At 43.0% G+C, this 15,624-nt stretch overlaps 1 pseudogene; it reads left to right on the top strand.

Annotated features, from left to right (window-relative positions):
* Positions 1-5,980: 5,980 nt before the first annotated feature.
* Positions 5,981-6,949, top strand: LOC147312059 (olfactory receptor 1496-like; annotated as a pseudogene).
* The last annotated feature ends 8,675 nt before the right edge of the window (positions 6,950-15,624 follow it).

Raw genomic sequence — 15,624 nt, 5'->3', positions numbered from 1 at the left:
TTATTGTTGCTGGTGACTTCAACCATACCAACTTAAAGACAGTCCTCCCCAGATTCCACCAACATGTCTCCTGCCACACCAGAGGAGACAAGACTTTAGACCATGTGTATTCCAACCTGGCTGGAGCCTACAAAGCCACACCCCTCCCCCACATTGGACAATCGGACCATCTCTCCCTGTTCCTCACACCTCGGTATTCACCACTCATCCAACGTGTGAAACCTGCTGTGAGGACAATTAAAGTGTGGCCAGAGGGGACAGACGCAGTGCTCCAGGACAGATTTAAAAACACAGACTGGAATATGTTCACCCACACAGACCTGGACCAGTACGCCTCATCTGTACTGGATTACATCTCCGAAACCACACAGACAGTGTCACCACCCAGAAACGGATCACCATGTACCCCAACCAGAAGCCTTGAATGAACCGGGATGTTCATCTCCTCCTGAAGGCCCGGAACACTGCCTTTAGGTCAGGAGATGCACACGCCTACAGTACAGCCAGGGCTAATCTACAGAAGGACATCAAAAAAGCCAAACACCATTACAAAAAGAAGGTAGAAGAACACTTCTCCAACTCCAACCCCTGACGTATGTGGCAAGGACTCCAGACCATTACAGACTACAGGACCACCAAACCCTCCCCCGCATCCTCTGATGTCTCCTTCCTCAACGAGCTCAACAACTTTTATGCTTGTTTTGAGCGAGGGAACCCCACAACCACAACCAAAGCAGACGTGACGCCAGACCACCAACCTCTGACTCTCTCCCCCACCGATGTAGGAGCGGTGCTGAGCAGGATCAATGTCCACAAGGCTGCAGATCCCGATGGCATCCCCGGGCGTGTTCTCAGAGTGTGTTCTGGGGAGCTTGCAGGAGTGCTCACAGACATATTCAATCTGTCCTTGGCCCACGCTGTGGTACCGGCCTGCTTCAAATCCACCTCCATCGTCCCGATACCCAAAAACTCCAACCCATCTTGCCTCAATGACTACCGCCCAGTAGCACTCACCCCCATCATCACTAAGTGCTTAGAGCAGCTGGTCCTAGCACACTTCAAATCCTGTCTCCCCCCCACCCTGGACCCCCACCAATTCGCATAGCGCCAGAACAGGAGCACAGAGGATGCAGTCTCCATCGCACTGCACTCTGTCCTCTCACACCTGGACAACAACAACACATACGCCAGAATGCTGTTTATAGACTTCAGTTCAGCATTCAATACAATCCACCCCTCACAACTCATCAGGAAACTGACAGACCTGGGCATCAGTTCCCTCATCTGCAAATGGTTACTGGACTTCCTGTCCAACCGCCCTCAACATGTCCGGCTGGATAACCGCTGCACATCTACAATCACAATGAACACCGGTGTACCACAAGGCTGTGTGATGAGCCCTTTCCTCTACTCCCTCTTCACCCACGACTGCAGACCGGCTGATGGTTCCAACATCATCATTAAGTTTGCAGATGACACCACGGTGATTGGCCTCATCAGTGACAACGATGAGGCCGCCTACAGGGAGGAGGTGGATCGTCTGGCTGAGTGGTGCGACATAAACAACCTGCTGCTTAACACCGAGAAGACCAAGGAGCTCATCGTGAACTACAGGAGGAATGCTGACCCACATCCACCCATCCACATTAAGGGGACGGCTGTGAAGCGTGTGAGCAGCTTCAAGTTCCTGGGAGTCCACATCTCCGAGGATCTCACCTGGACGACCAACTGCTCCAAGCTGGTCAAGAAGGCTCACCAGCGCCTCTTCTTCTTGAGGACTCTGAGGAAGAACCACCTGTCCTCAGACATCCTGGTGAACTTCTATCGCTGCACCATCGAGAGCATCCTGACCAACTGTATAACAGTCTGGTACGGGAACTGCTCTGCCTCGGACCGGAAGGCGTTGCAGAGGGTCGTGAAAACTGCCCAGCGCATCACCGGAGCACCACTTCCTGCTATAAAAGACATCTACAGGAAGCGGTGTCTGAAAAGGGCTGGGAAAATCATCAAAGACCCCAGTCACCCATCACATGGACTCTTCACCCTCCTGCCCTCTGGGAGGTGCTACAGGAGCCTCTGGACTAAGACCACAAGGTACCGGAACAGTTTCTTCCCCACAGCTGTCAGACTCCTGAACTCTGCCTCCTGACATCTGACCCACGTTAAACTCATGGACTGAACATACACACACACACACACAATGGACAACTGTACCCTCAAACACACAATAATAACATGGACTGAACCACCACTCACAACCACTAGCACTTTATATAGCCTCTAGGAATTATCTACACCCTCACTTATCTTAACTGCACTACTGTATAGCTCTGTGTAAATAATCATTCTGTACATACGATAATAATTTTTAACCCTACAACTGTTTACAACTTGCATAGTTCCCATTTCTGTATAGCTGTATATCTCAGATTTCTGTAAAGTTATTTATTTCATATTCTGTATAGTTTTTCATATTTATATCCTGTCCATATCCTGTACATAGCTTGTACTCACTACAGCCTGTAAATACAGTGGGGCAAAAAAGTATTTAGTAAGCCACCGATTGTGCAAGTTCCCCCACCTAAAATGATGACAGAGGTCAGTAATTTGCACCAGAGGTACACTTCAACTGTGAGAGACAGAATGTGAAAAAAAATTCCATGAATCCACATGGTAGGATTTGTAAAGAATTTATTCGTAAATCAGGGTGGAAAATAAGTATTTGGTCAATAACAAAAATACAACTCAATACTTTGTAACATAACCTTTGTTGGCAATAACAGAGGTCAAACGTTTACTATAGGTCTTTACCAGGTTTGCACACACAGTAGCTGGTATTTTGGCCCATTCCTCCATGCAGATCTTCTCGAGAGCAGTGATGTTTTGGGGCTGTCGCCGAGCAACACGGACTTTCAACTCCCGCCACAGATTTTCTATGGGGTTGAGGTCTGGAGACTGGCTAGGCCACTCCAGGACTTTCAAATGCTTCTTACGGAGCCACTCCTTTGTTGCCCGGGCGGTGTGTTTTGGATCATTGTCATGTTGGAAGACCCAGCCTCGTTTCATCTTCAAAGTTCTCACTGATGGAAGGAGGTTTTGGCTCAAAATCTCACGATACATGGCCCCATTCATTCTGTCCTTAACACGGATCAGTCGTCCTGTCCCCTTGGCAGAAAAACAGCCCCATAGCATGATGTTTCCACCCCCATGCTTCACAGTAGGTATGGTGTTCTTGGGATGCAACTCAGTATTCTTCTTCCTCCAAACACGACGAGTTGAGTTTATACCAAAAAGTTCTACTTTGGTTTCATCTGACCACATGACATTCTCCCAATCCTCTGCTGTATCATCCATGTGCTCTCTGGCAAACTTCAGACGGGCCTGGACATGCACTGGCTTCAGCAAGGAACACGTCTGGCACTGTGGGATTTGATTCCCTGCCGTTGTAGTGTGTTACTGATGGTGACCTTTGTTACTTTGGTCCCAGCTCTCTGCAGGTCATTCACCAGGTCCCCCCGTGTGGTTCTGGGATCTTTGCTCACCGTTCTCATGATCATTTTGACCCCACGGGATGAGATCTTGCGTGGAGCCCCAGATCGAGGGAGATTATCAGTGGTCTTGTATGTCTTCCATTTTCTGATGATTGCTCCCACAGTTGATTTTTTCACACCAAGCTGCTTGCCTATTGTAGATTCACTCTTCCCAGTCTGGTGCAGGTCTACAATACTTTTCCTGGTGTCCTTCGAAAGCTCTTTGGTCTTGGCCATGGCGGAGTTTGAAGTCTGACGGTTTGAGGCTGTGGACAGGTGTCTTTTATACAGATGATGAGTTCAAACAGGTGCCATTCATACAGGTAACGAGTGGGGGACAGAAAAGCTTCTTACAGAGGACGTTACAGGTCTGTGAGAGCCAGAGACTTTCCATGTTTGAGGTGACCAAATACTTATTTTCCACCCTAATTTACGAATAAATTCTTTACAAATCCTACCATGTGAATTCATGGATTTTTTTTTTCACATTCTGTCTCTCACAGTTGAAGTGTACCTCTGGTGCAAATTACTGACCTCTGTCATCATTTTAAGTGGGGGAACTTGCACAATCGGTGGCTGACTAAATACTTTTTTGCCCCACTGTACTTATAGTTATAGAATATTCACAACATACTTCATACCGTGTACATTATAACATACCATAATAGACCCATTTCTGTAATATACTTACATATCTATTGCTGCGAGATCGATCAACTTCAGACCAGACAACAAACGACGGAGGCTCCGGAAAAGTGCAATCAAACGATGAGTTTTATTATCACAGGAGAACAACCAACCGTCAGCATACGGATTGTTATGCTCTGACAAGAATACATTGGGTTCTGGTTTTATAGGATAAAATATCACACCTACGTCAATACAGTTCAAAAATACATGGTGACAGACGGGCAAAAGTTCAACCCGTGCAGACAAGGGTACATCACGTACACTTCTAATAACCATACACCGACATATCACTTCTCTTTTCTACATTACTTGACTTTTAGGGTAATAACTTCAGGTCTCAGCATCTCTGAGAGCTAATAATGGACCCTCGTCATTAATCACTAAGTAGAGTACTTTGCAGCCAGTCTCAAACTGAAGCAGAAGATGCTTAGGCCTTCGCTCAGACCTGCTACTAGATTAATATGTGTATCGTAAGCGTGCATGCAATTAACCTGCTATGTTCTCATCTCCCCTCAGCATGTATCATCTGGACACTCTCACCAGTGAAGCTTAAAACCTTCTAGAATGGAAAATCAAGTCTAACCAAGCACATTCATGCATTGTGTATAAAATGAACTCAACCTGTAAAAATAGAAAGGTCAATGTGATGACAGACATCTTCAATGCAATTTTATAAACCCTGCAGGAAATATTACTGATAAATGATACTGTGAAACATGTTATTAATACATTCTTCATAAGGCAGATTATATGGTGGCAATAAAAGAATCTCTGAATCCCAACATTCCCTCTTTTGACATTCCAACAGGAATGTCACCATACTTCATGTTGTATCACTCCCTGCCCCACTCTATGGGTTCCAGGTTCATCTGGTAGATGCCCTCAACCCAGCCAGGGTTTGCAACCCTCGCCACTATCTTTACCAACAATCCTCTGACACAAGGAATGATACAACAACCAGCGATGACTAATATTCCCAAAAATACAGCCAATGAGCACATCACTGATATAGCCACACCTTTCCATTGTCCAAACACGGATGCCACCCAGGACTCCGCTGGGTTTCCGATACCTGAGTGCTCATGCATCGTTTTAGACAAATTTTCCGGCCCTCCAGAGCTCGGGTTACTGAGCCATCTGGGGCAGTATTGTTGGGGATAGAGGTGCAGAACATGTCTCCGAACATAGCACAGACGCCCCCTTTCCTCTGCCAACAACATGTCAAGGGCCATTCGATTCTGCACTCCCATCAGCGAAGTCGGATTATTCTGCAAACCCTTCCATGGCGTCCCTGGTAAGGCTAGAGAGTCTCAGCAAGTTGTAATGAACGTAGTTAATGCGGTCATCATTCTTATTAGGCGTTATCCAAAGGAATATACTTTCAAACCCCGAAGCTACTGGGTCTGCCAGCTTATACTCGTTTGTAACTCCCCTGGGCACTCCTATGGAGTCTATCCTAGTCGGAGAGTTTAGCCAGGGGTCATATGCATGTATACCCTGGGTCCCTCTTTTTTAAATAAAGTTGTAAAACGTTTTAATATTTCTTTTTCAAGAACCTGCAGGTTTGTTTTATTATGTGTTTAGTACATGATACATATTAAATCCCCTGTGATCTTCCAAAGCTGTGAGCTTTCATTCCAGATCAATGATTGGCTGGTTTGAAATCCCAGCTCACGTGTTGCTGTTATCTGTACCTGATAGAGGAGAGAGGAGAACAGATACAGTGAGAGACTAGGCTTCACTTAGGTCTCTCAATCACAATGAATAATGTTTCTGTAATAACAATGTTTTTTCTTTCAGGTTTCAATGAAACAATCAGTCACAGGTTTGTTCTCTTTTTTCTCAGTTTGTTGTGTTACTGCATCATTTGCCTGCTAAATGTTTCTCTCATTGTGATCATCATCTTGGACAGCAACCTCCATGAATCAATGTATATTCTACTCTGTGTCTTTTGCATGAATGCACTTTATGGAACAGCAGGTTTCTACCCTAAATTTCTCTGGGATCTCCTCTCTGATGTTCATCTCATCTCATATTACGGTTGCCTTATTCAGACTCAGGTGATTTTTTCTTTTGTCTGCGGCGAACAGTCGATTCTTGCACTCATGGCATATGACAGATATGTGGCCATATGTCAGCCACTGAAGTACCACTCTATCATGTCAAAGCAAAGAGTCATTAGGTTTGCATGTTTTTTGTGGTTAACAACCTTCTGCATTATGACTGTGAATACCTTTCTAACATCCAGACTGAAGTTATGCAGCCCGTATATTTCCAGACTCTTCTGTATGAACTGGAGTATTGTCCAACTCGCTTGTTTTCCAGAACAAACTGCAATCAATGCTATATCTGCAAATATTGTAACAATTATTTATTTGCTTCATGGTGTTTTTATAGTTCGGTCCTATATGTATATCATTCAAACGTGTAAAGTCTATAGAAAACAGAGCAAAGTTCATGCAAACATGTGTCCCACATCTCGTCTCATTATTTACTTTTGTTGTGGCAGTACTTACTGATGTTATAAGTATGCGACTGGGTTCGAAAGAGTTGCCTCGGTCCCTTCAAAACTTTGTAGCATTAGAGTTTCTTGTCATTCCTCCTATTATGAATCCTCTGATTTACGGTTTCAAACTGACCAAAATTCGAAAAAAATTCATAGTGTTGTTATTTTAAAAAGAACTAATTTTTGTTTTATTCGATCAGAAAATAGTTTCACACACAGCTAAGTGTCACACCCATTGTTTGACATCCATTTTAAAATAAGTCCAAAAAATGTTTAATTTTTACTGAAATTTGTGTTTTATTTGGAGTTGTCTGAAAACATGTCTATTGATGTGAGCGGATATGACGTTTTATTATTTATCTGCATTTCCCAGATGATTTACATTTTGTAGATGTCTTTGCACTAAATGTATTTTTGATGGTCACCTGGCTAATTACCACAAAAAAAACCACTGATATGTAGGAAGGCTGTAAATTTCACTGTCTTTCTTCTCATTACTGTTCAAGGAAATAACAGGCACCGTGGAGACTGCACATGTGAAAAGGATTAAAAGACAAACTGTTTTAGATGTGGCAGCACTATCAGAGTGTCAATCTATTTTGATATTATGCTGTCTTATAAATCTGATCCACAACCACATGGATGTGAAGCAGTTTTAGTAGTTTTCTCAGTTTTATCCTCTTTATCTTTAACACTTATTGAACCACCACTTATTGAGGTTTTAGCAACTGGACCAGTTTTAGAATTTCTGCTTAATCAAACATGAAAGTCTGTTTTTACTTAACACTTGTACAATTAAATGGCTTTTCCATTGTTTGAAGGATTGAAAGTTGAAGCTGAACATGTACAGTGCAAATCAGTTTTTCTATATGACAAAATGTTTCTTTTTACTGTATTAAGTAAAAAGAAATGAGAAACCTGTTAAACAGTAACAAATAAATGTGTACAATTGCAAAAAGAAAAGATCTGGTAGCTCATTTCCAAGCAGTAGGTGAGGCCAACAAGCACCACATCCCACACACAAACTACCAGCAAAGGCCTCCCCAGTAGGCGTGTTCTCTCCCTGCTGTGCTTGACCTTCTAAACTGACACTGTCATGGCCGGGGCAAGCCGTGTGGGAATTATTTAGGACCAGGAAGCGGCAGCTCGGGTGCACCTGAGTTTAATGACAAGAGAAAATACAAACAGCAAACGGTGCGGGTGGACATGAATCTGGAAAACCTAAACTGGGCAAAACTAATAAAACAAACCAGAAATGAAGATGCAGGGAGGTCAGGGGAAATACACGGGGAAATACACAGGGAAATACACGGGGAGAGACACAGAGAAACACAGAGAGACACAGAGAGACCGAGGGAAACAACACAGACGAACCAGCAATGAAGACGGGTGAACACACACTATAAATACACATACCAGTAATCAGGGGATGGGAAATAGGAGGGAAACATACCTGGGGGACATAACAGCTGACGAGGTAAGGAGAACATAAACAGAACACACTGACATAAGACAGAGACCTTCAAAGTAAAACAGGAAACACATACACGTAATGACACAGACTCAGAAACGCAGACTGGACACAGGGATACACGGGCAGAAAGAAAAGAACACTAACCGAGGAAGAACAGAACCAAAATGACAAAAATAGAAAACACAAAACGCTGGGCCAAAAGGACCCAGGATCATGACAAATTGACTAGAATGCCTTTTATTGTCACTATACACATGTACAAAGAGATTGAGAGAATCTCCTACCCAGTGCAGACATGTGGGGAAAGAAGAAAGGGGGGTGAGGTGCACAGTTCTGTGGCACTGTATACATATGAGCAGTTCAATAACAAATATACAAATATTGGAAAAAATAGTTGGTCTATATTTACAGTGAGGTATTTTGACATAAATTAAATATTGCACAGTGGTGGTAGTGGTTATATATTCAGTGTATAGAGGAGAGGCTTGAATTGGGGGGTGAAACTGTGTCGTCGGTTCATGTGTGAGTTCAGGGTGCTCATGGTTTTTGCAAAGGAACTGTTCCTAAGTCTGTCAGTGTTTGTGCTGATGCACCTGTAGCGCTTCCCTGAGGGAAGCAGGTCAAGCAGGTCAAAACCTGGGTGGGAGCTGCCCTTGATGATGTTTGTTGCTCTGTTGAGGCAGCGGGTGAAATAAATGTCTGACAAGGAGGGGAGAGGGCAGCCAATAATCTTCTGTGCTGCCTTGATTACACTGTGAAGCTTCACTCTGTTCCCATCTGGTCAGCTGCCGTACCTTACTTATAGGCAGTATGTCAGCAGGCTGTCAATGGACAGGTAGTAGAAGATCAGCAGCAGGTTGGAGTCCAGTTTATGCTTCCTGGGAAACCGGAAGGTGTGGACCCTCTCCAACCATCACTGTTGATGTATAGGGGACCTAAGTCAGTGCTGTGCCACCTGAAGTCGACAATGATCTCTTTGGTTTTCATAATGGTAAGTGCTAGTTTTTTCTCTGAACACTATGATGTCAACTTCAGGACTTCCTCTCTGTAGGCTGCCTCGTCTCCCTTTGAGATAAGTCTGACTAATGTGGTGTCAGCAAACTTGATGATGATGTTGTTGTGGGTCGAACTGCAGTCTTAGGTTTAGAGACAATACAGGAGGGGGCTCAGCACACAGCCTTGTGGGGAGCCAATGCTCAGCATGTGAGTGGAGGAGAGATAGGGGCCAAGTCTTACAGTCTGGGGCCGGTTGGTGAGAAAGTCAAAGGCCAAGAGTGACCAGTTTGGTGAAGAGGATATCCAGGATGATTGTATAGAAAGCTGAGCTGTAATCCACAAAGATCATCCATCCATCCATCTGCTTATCCGGGGCTGGGTCACAGGGGCCGCAGCCCTAGCAGAGAAGCTCAGACCTCCCTCCCTCCTCAGCCACCTCCTCCAACTTGTCTGGGGGAACACCAAGGCATTCCCAGGCCAGCTGAGAGATAAAATCTCTCTAGTATGTCCCAGGTCTGCCTCGGGGCCTCCTCCTGGTGGGACATGCCCGAAACACCTCATTCAGGAGGTGCCCAGGATGCCTGAACAACCTCAACTGGCTCCACTTAATGTGGAGGAGCAGCTGCTCTACTCTGAGCCCCTCCCGGAAGACTGAACTTCTCACCCTATCTCTAAGGGAAAGGCCAGCCACCCTTCAGAGGAAGCCCATTTCTGCCGCTTGTATCCGTAATCTCGGTCACTACCCTCAGCTCGTGACCATAGGGGAGGGGAAGGACGTAGATCGACCAGTAAATTAAGAGCTTCGCTTTTACACTTGGCTCTCTCTTCACCTCAACAGACTGGTATTGCATCCATATCACTGCAGCCGCAGCACCAATCCGTCTGTCGATCTCCCACTCCCGTCACTCATGAGCAAGACCCAGAGATACTTAAACTTGGTGTAACAAAGGACTGGACAGGCAGGGTTTCACTTGAGACACATGAAACACGTTATGGATCTGCATATTTCAGGGACGGACAGAAACCGGGTTATCCAGAGAGTCTATAACAAACGGACCAATGAAGGTGGGAGACAGTTTCTTTGACTCAGCCCGGAGCGGAACAAATCGGGTCCACAGCCAAACCTTTTGTCCCGGGGTGTAGGCAGGTGCAGGGGTCTGGTGACGGTCCGCCAGGTGCTTATTGTGATCCGCTGTGCGAAGAAGGGCGGCTTAGCGATTTCTGTGTATTTCTGTGGTCTAACATTACTGTGATTCATCTGAGTTTGTTAGCTTTCCAAAACGTTGGAGAAGCAGTAATATCGTCATGTAGTGCTAAATGCACCCTTTCAGTTTTGTTGACTTAGAAGTTAATTCATTTGATAAAGATGCAAAAAGTTCATAAAATGTGATTATAAAATGTGAGGGATCTCATTACTCTGTTGAAGTATTTGTCACGATTAGTGGAGCGGACTCAGGTGCAGACCACAAGTTTCTTCAAATCAAAAGTGAATTTATTTACAGTGTTCTCCACGGTGAAATATATATACACACACAACGGTGTCTGGGGAAAAGGGGCCGGGGTTCCAGGGTCCGGGAGTGAAAGGGGCAGGAGTCCAGGGAGGGGAGATTTCCACACAGCCCTCGCAACCACACACAGCTCCTCTCCTTTCCTCTATCACTCTTGCTCACTCTCAGTCACCGTGCACAAGGAAAACAGGTCCAGGGGAAATCTATACACAGAAAGAGAAACAGTTAATCTCCTGGTTCAGACGTACTGACGAACAAACTTTGCAGAGTGCAGGACGACTGACGCTGATGGCTCAACGATCCAGCGACGAGTAGAGCAGACTCGCCATCTTAAGTAGGACTCCAATTCTCATAATCAGCGGCAGGTGTGCTGATCATCTCCAGGTGCGTGGGCCAGGAGCAGGAGCCCATACTGAGCTCCGCGCCGGCAGGAGAAAGAGAGAGTGGAAGAGGACGAGAGAGAAAGGGAGAGCAGAGGCGAGAGAGGAGAAAAAACAAAACAAAGAGCCTGACTGCTGTCAGCTGGCGAGGTGCGGGGACCATGACAGTATTAATGTTTAAGAAGTTGATATATTTTTTAGGGATATAATTCAAGTTGAAATATCTTAAAAAGAAGAACAGTTAAAAGCAAGCTGTTAAAGGGATAAATATGGGAGAGTGAATCTTACAAGTTTATTTATACTTAAAAGGGTAAATATAAGGTATATTTTCTGTTGAGCTGTGCAAAGAAGGGCAGCCCGGGTGGCTCTCCAGGCACGTCGACACCTCCGTAGATGCTGCTGGAAAGAGGGGACAAAGTGCTCACCTTCGACGGCCGGAAAGAGAGGTGGTTGGTAACCCAGAGATGCTTCGAAGGGGGACACCCCGGTGGCTGAGGAGGTAAGACTATTGTAACCCGCATCAGATTTTTAGGTTGTGCTGCTGAATAAGGTGTAATTTTCCCTCCCCGCCACTAGGAGGCGAGTATGCCTTGAGATGACTTTCTGTCAGTCAGCATTTCCTGTTGTGAAAGCCATTACTCACAGGCAACCGCCAAATTAGCTGAAAGATCCCAGTAAGAAAAGCTAAAATAAAAGTTAAATTCACAATTTATCTTCACATACTAGTAGTTAATAGATGGCTATTTATTAGGATCTGAAATCTGTGAAATTCGGCCGTGGGGAGCTGCGTCAGCCGGGCGAGCTATCTCACCACGAGCTCCGGTAAGGGATGCTACATGAATGTTAGCACCATAAAGACATGTAGTTGACTGCTGTTAATATATTTTCTGCTTTAAAAAACAAAACCAGTTGGAGTTGTGATATTTATGTTTAAAGTACTGTAACATCACTGATGTGCAGATGTTTAATTTTAAGTGCTAAAGAATATATTAAAATGTGCCCTGCTAACCGCTAGTATTAAGCTACTGCTTAGCGATTTCTGTGTATTTCTGTGTTCTAACATTACTGTGATTCATCTGAGTTTGTTAGCTTTCCAAAACGTTGGAGAAGCAATAATATCGTCATGCAGTGCTAAAATGCACCCTTTCAGTTTTGTTGACTTAAAAGTTAATTCATTTGATAAAGATGCAAAAAGTTCATAAAATGTCATTATAAAATGTGAGGGATCTCATTATTCTGTTGAAGTATTAATGTTTTAAGAAGTTGATATATTTTTCTGAGAAATAATTCAAGTTGAAATATCTTAAAAAGAAGAACAGTTAAAAGCGAGGGATAAATATGGGAGAGTGAATCTTACAAGTTTATTTATTCTTAAAAGGGTAAATATAAGGTATATTTTCTGTTGCGCTAAAACCTTGCGTGATGTAACTCAGGGGCGATTCTAGGATCAGAGATTTGGGGGTGCTGAGCACCCAGAGAGCTGCCCAGCCAGGCAAGATAAACCTGTCTCTGTCAGTCCCTGCATCCTTAAATATTGTCCCGAGTTCTCTCTGACTCTCACTTTGGTGCATTTAAACCCCCGTTCCTCCCTGTCCTCATCGTCTGTTGTCTTCGTCTCCGTTATCAGTCATCACAATTTTACCATCTCTGTGCAAGTCTGCAAATTTCTTTATTAAGTCATAAGATTCTTAAATTCATCAAGTCTCTCTGTGCCTGGGTCCTCGTCACAAAACATGACATGACTGTTTTGTACATTTTAACACAATTTAATCCCACATTTGTGAAAGAAAAGCAAAACACTTTTTTGAAAAGTCTGTAACAAAACCATGAAATCTGATCAAGCTTATTTAAATGCTGCAAAAGAAGAATGGATTGGAATAGAAAAAATACATATCCTAACCTTAATTACTGGGGGAGAATTATGAATGATGCTCATAGTGAGTAAAAAGTAAACTGAGTGCATTTTTTGGACAGAGATTCACTTTTAATGTGTATGTATAATATAATGCAGACACATAAAAAACACTCCCAAAACAGAATTATTACAAATAAATTATTACAAAATATTAATAAAAACTATAAAAATGGAGGCAACTTTGCCTGTGGTAGAATTTATACAATGTATGAAAAAAATCTTTATTGCAGACCCTAATTTTACTAATTTAATAATACTAATTTTGTGTTGTAAGATTTATGAGTTTCATGCTTTCATAGTGGTACTTAGGAGAGCTTGACATTTTTATCAGGTGGTACACACTGTAAAAAGTTTGAGAAACACTGATAAGTTAAGTGTATGTGTGCTTTTGGAAAACATTTAAAGCTGCTGTACAGAATCTTTGAAACAAGCTAGCTTAAAACATTTTTAGAATATAAACAGAGCACTCTGCTTCTCTTTACAGCTCCTCACTCCACCAGGGCTCTTTGGCAGTTTCTGATAGTGTGCAAATGTGATGTACATACTAGAGATGGCACGATACCACTTTTTTATGTCCGATACCGATACCGATATCATAATTTTGGATATCTGCCGATACCGATATGAATCCGATATAGTGTTTTTTAATCAACAAAACTGTTTTTTTTTTATATCTTGCTGCATTTTGTATAAGTTCATACTCAAGTTTAAAACAACAACTACACTAAAGCTATTCTGTTATACCTGTATGCAAAAAAAATATTTCATAGTTCAGCAATACTGATCAATCTAATAAACTTAAACCTACACCATCCTCCCTATTCTGGTATTTTAAAGAGTACTTAGCAGAAATATTAAGCAACCTAACTAATAGGGTCCCAACTCCCAGCAACAACAAAAATAAATAAATAAAAAATAGGGAACCACCCCTCACGCTCCACCTCATGATGCTTAATCAACGTAATCAACCTTAATTTGATGCAGTGTGAAAAAAAATGCACAGAAATCAATTATTTTTCAAGAAATATTAAATAGATTCAACATCTTTCTTCAACAAAATTGCAGACTGCACAGATGGTACCTTCCCAAAGGAAAAAGTACTATAGCTTACTAGGGTATATATATATATATATATATATATATATATATATATATATATATATATATATACATATATATATATATATATATATATATATATATATATATATATATATACATATATAGACTTAATAGTTACTATATACAGTAATGGACTTCTATTCATTTTGCATCAAATTAAAACTTTGGGTGTCAGATAATTATTTATTAAAAGCTCGACATTTTAAATGAGAATAAGAAAGAAAAGTATGTCTTTGTACCCCTTTTCCCTGTTAATGCCCTATCGGCCCCCCTGGCTAAACTTTGCTAGATCCGCCCCTGCACAGTTACCAGCGTCAGCTACGTAGAAAAGGATCCTGGTGTAGAAAGTAATATTAAATAAATTCTAACAACAGCTTATCAAGCTTAAACGTGCTGCTGTTGTTCAGCCGCTGGTTTCCTCTTTCTGGTGCAAAGTGGGCCAAAAACAAACAAGAGAGACGGACTCGCGACAGAAAAGCCGATCAGCTGATCATTAAGCAGTTTCATGATTGAAGTAGCAGCAAGAAGAGGCAGTCGTTTGTTAAGCTTAACGCAGGAATGCTTTACAAACATTCAGAGATGGACTTACACACTTGCTTTACTTCTCTCGGGATAACTTTGTCGGAGATGAAATGCCAGGTTGCTAGCGAAGCTCCAAATGCTATCCAGACCACCACAGGTCCCGCATGCCACAGCCGCTCTATCACGTGATGCATACTGCTCCGACGTGCTAACGTTCTGAGGTGAGTTATGGCATGTTGCAAGTTTTGTGAGGTGCTTTCGTGATATTTAATGGATCGGATTACATTTTTTATTTTTCTCCGATATCCGATCCAGTAATTTAGGTCAGTATCGGACCGATACCGATACGTAATATCGGATCGGTCCATCTCTAGTACATACTGCGGCAGTCATACAGACAACTGGACGGTCCAAAAGTTGGCCTACCTATTACTGGCTGAGGTTTCAGTAGAGTTGTGGCTGAACCACATAAAATATATCATTAATTTTAATCTCCCCAATCAATTACAATGTTATGTTGGAATGTTGTTAAAGAGGGTCAAAAATGTTTCAACCCAGTTTGTTTTGCAGATTCTGTATAGCAGCTTTATTATAGGGAGAACACAACTTCCAGATTGTATGAGTAAAATCAGGTTTTTTCTCTTTGTCAGTTTAACAGTTTCTATTTTGCCTGTCACTGTTCCCTGTCTGTTTTCTTACGTGGTTCTTCCTGACCTTGTACTTTCTCCTCACGTTCCCCTCTTTCCTCTCTCCCTCTTTAGACTGACAATCATACACAAATAGATTGTATTCAATTAGATGAAAAGTTACATCCATCCATCCATTCGCTTCCGCTTATCCTTTTCAGGGTCACGGGGGGCGCTGGAGCCTATCCCAGCTGTCATAGGGCGAGAGGCGGGGTACACCCTGGACAGGTTGCCAGTCTGTCGCAGGGCCAACACACAGGGACAGACAACCATTCGCACTCACATTCACTCGCAC

The sequence above is a fragment of the Aulonocara sp. 'chitande type north' Nkhata Bay genome, linkage group LG16, assembly GCF_057382095.1.
Source record: "Aulonocara sp. 'chitande type north' Nkhata Bay isolate Kocher_YH1m ecotype deep benthic linkage group LG16, A_spYH_male_GT1.1, whole genome shotgun sequence".
Classification (NCBI taxonomy): Eukaryota; Metazoa; Chordata; class Actinopteri; order Cichliformes; family Cichlidae; genus Aulonocara; species Aulonocara sp. 'chitande type north' Nkhata Bay.
Note: the sequence above shows the minus strand (reverse complement) of the source record. Positions and strands in the feature narration are given on the sequence as shown.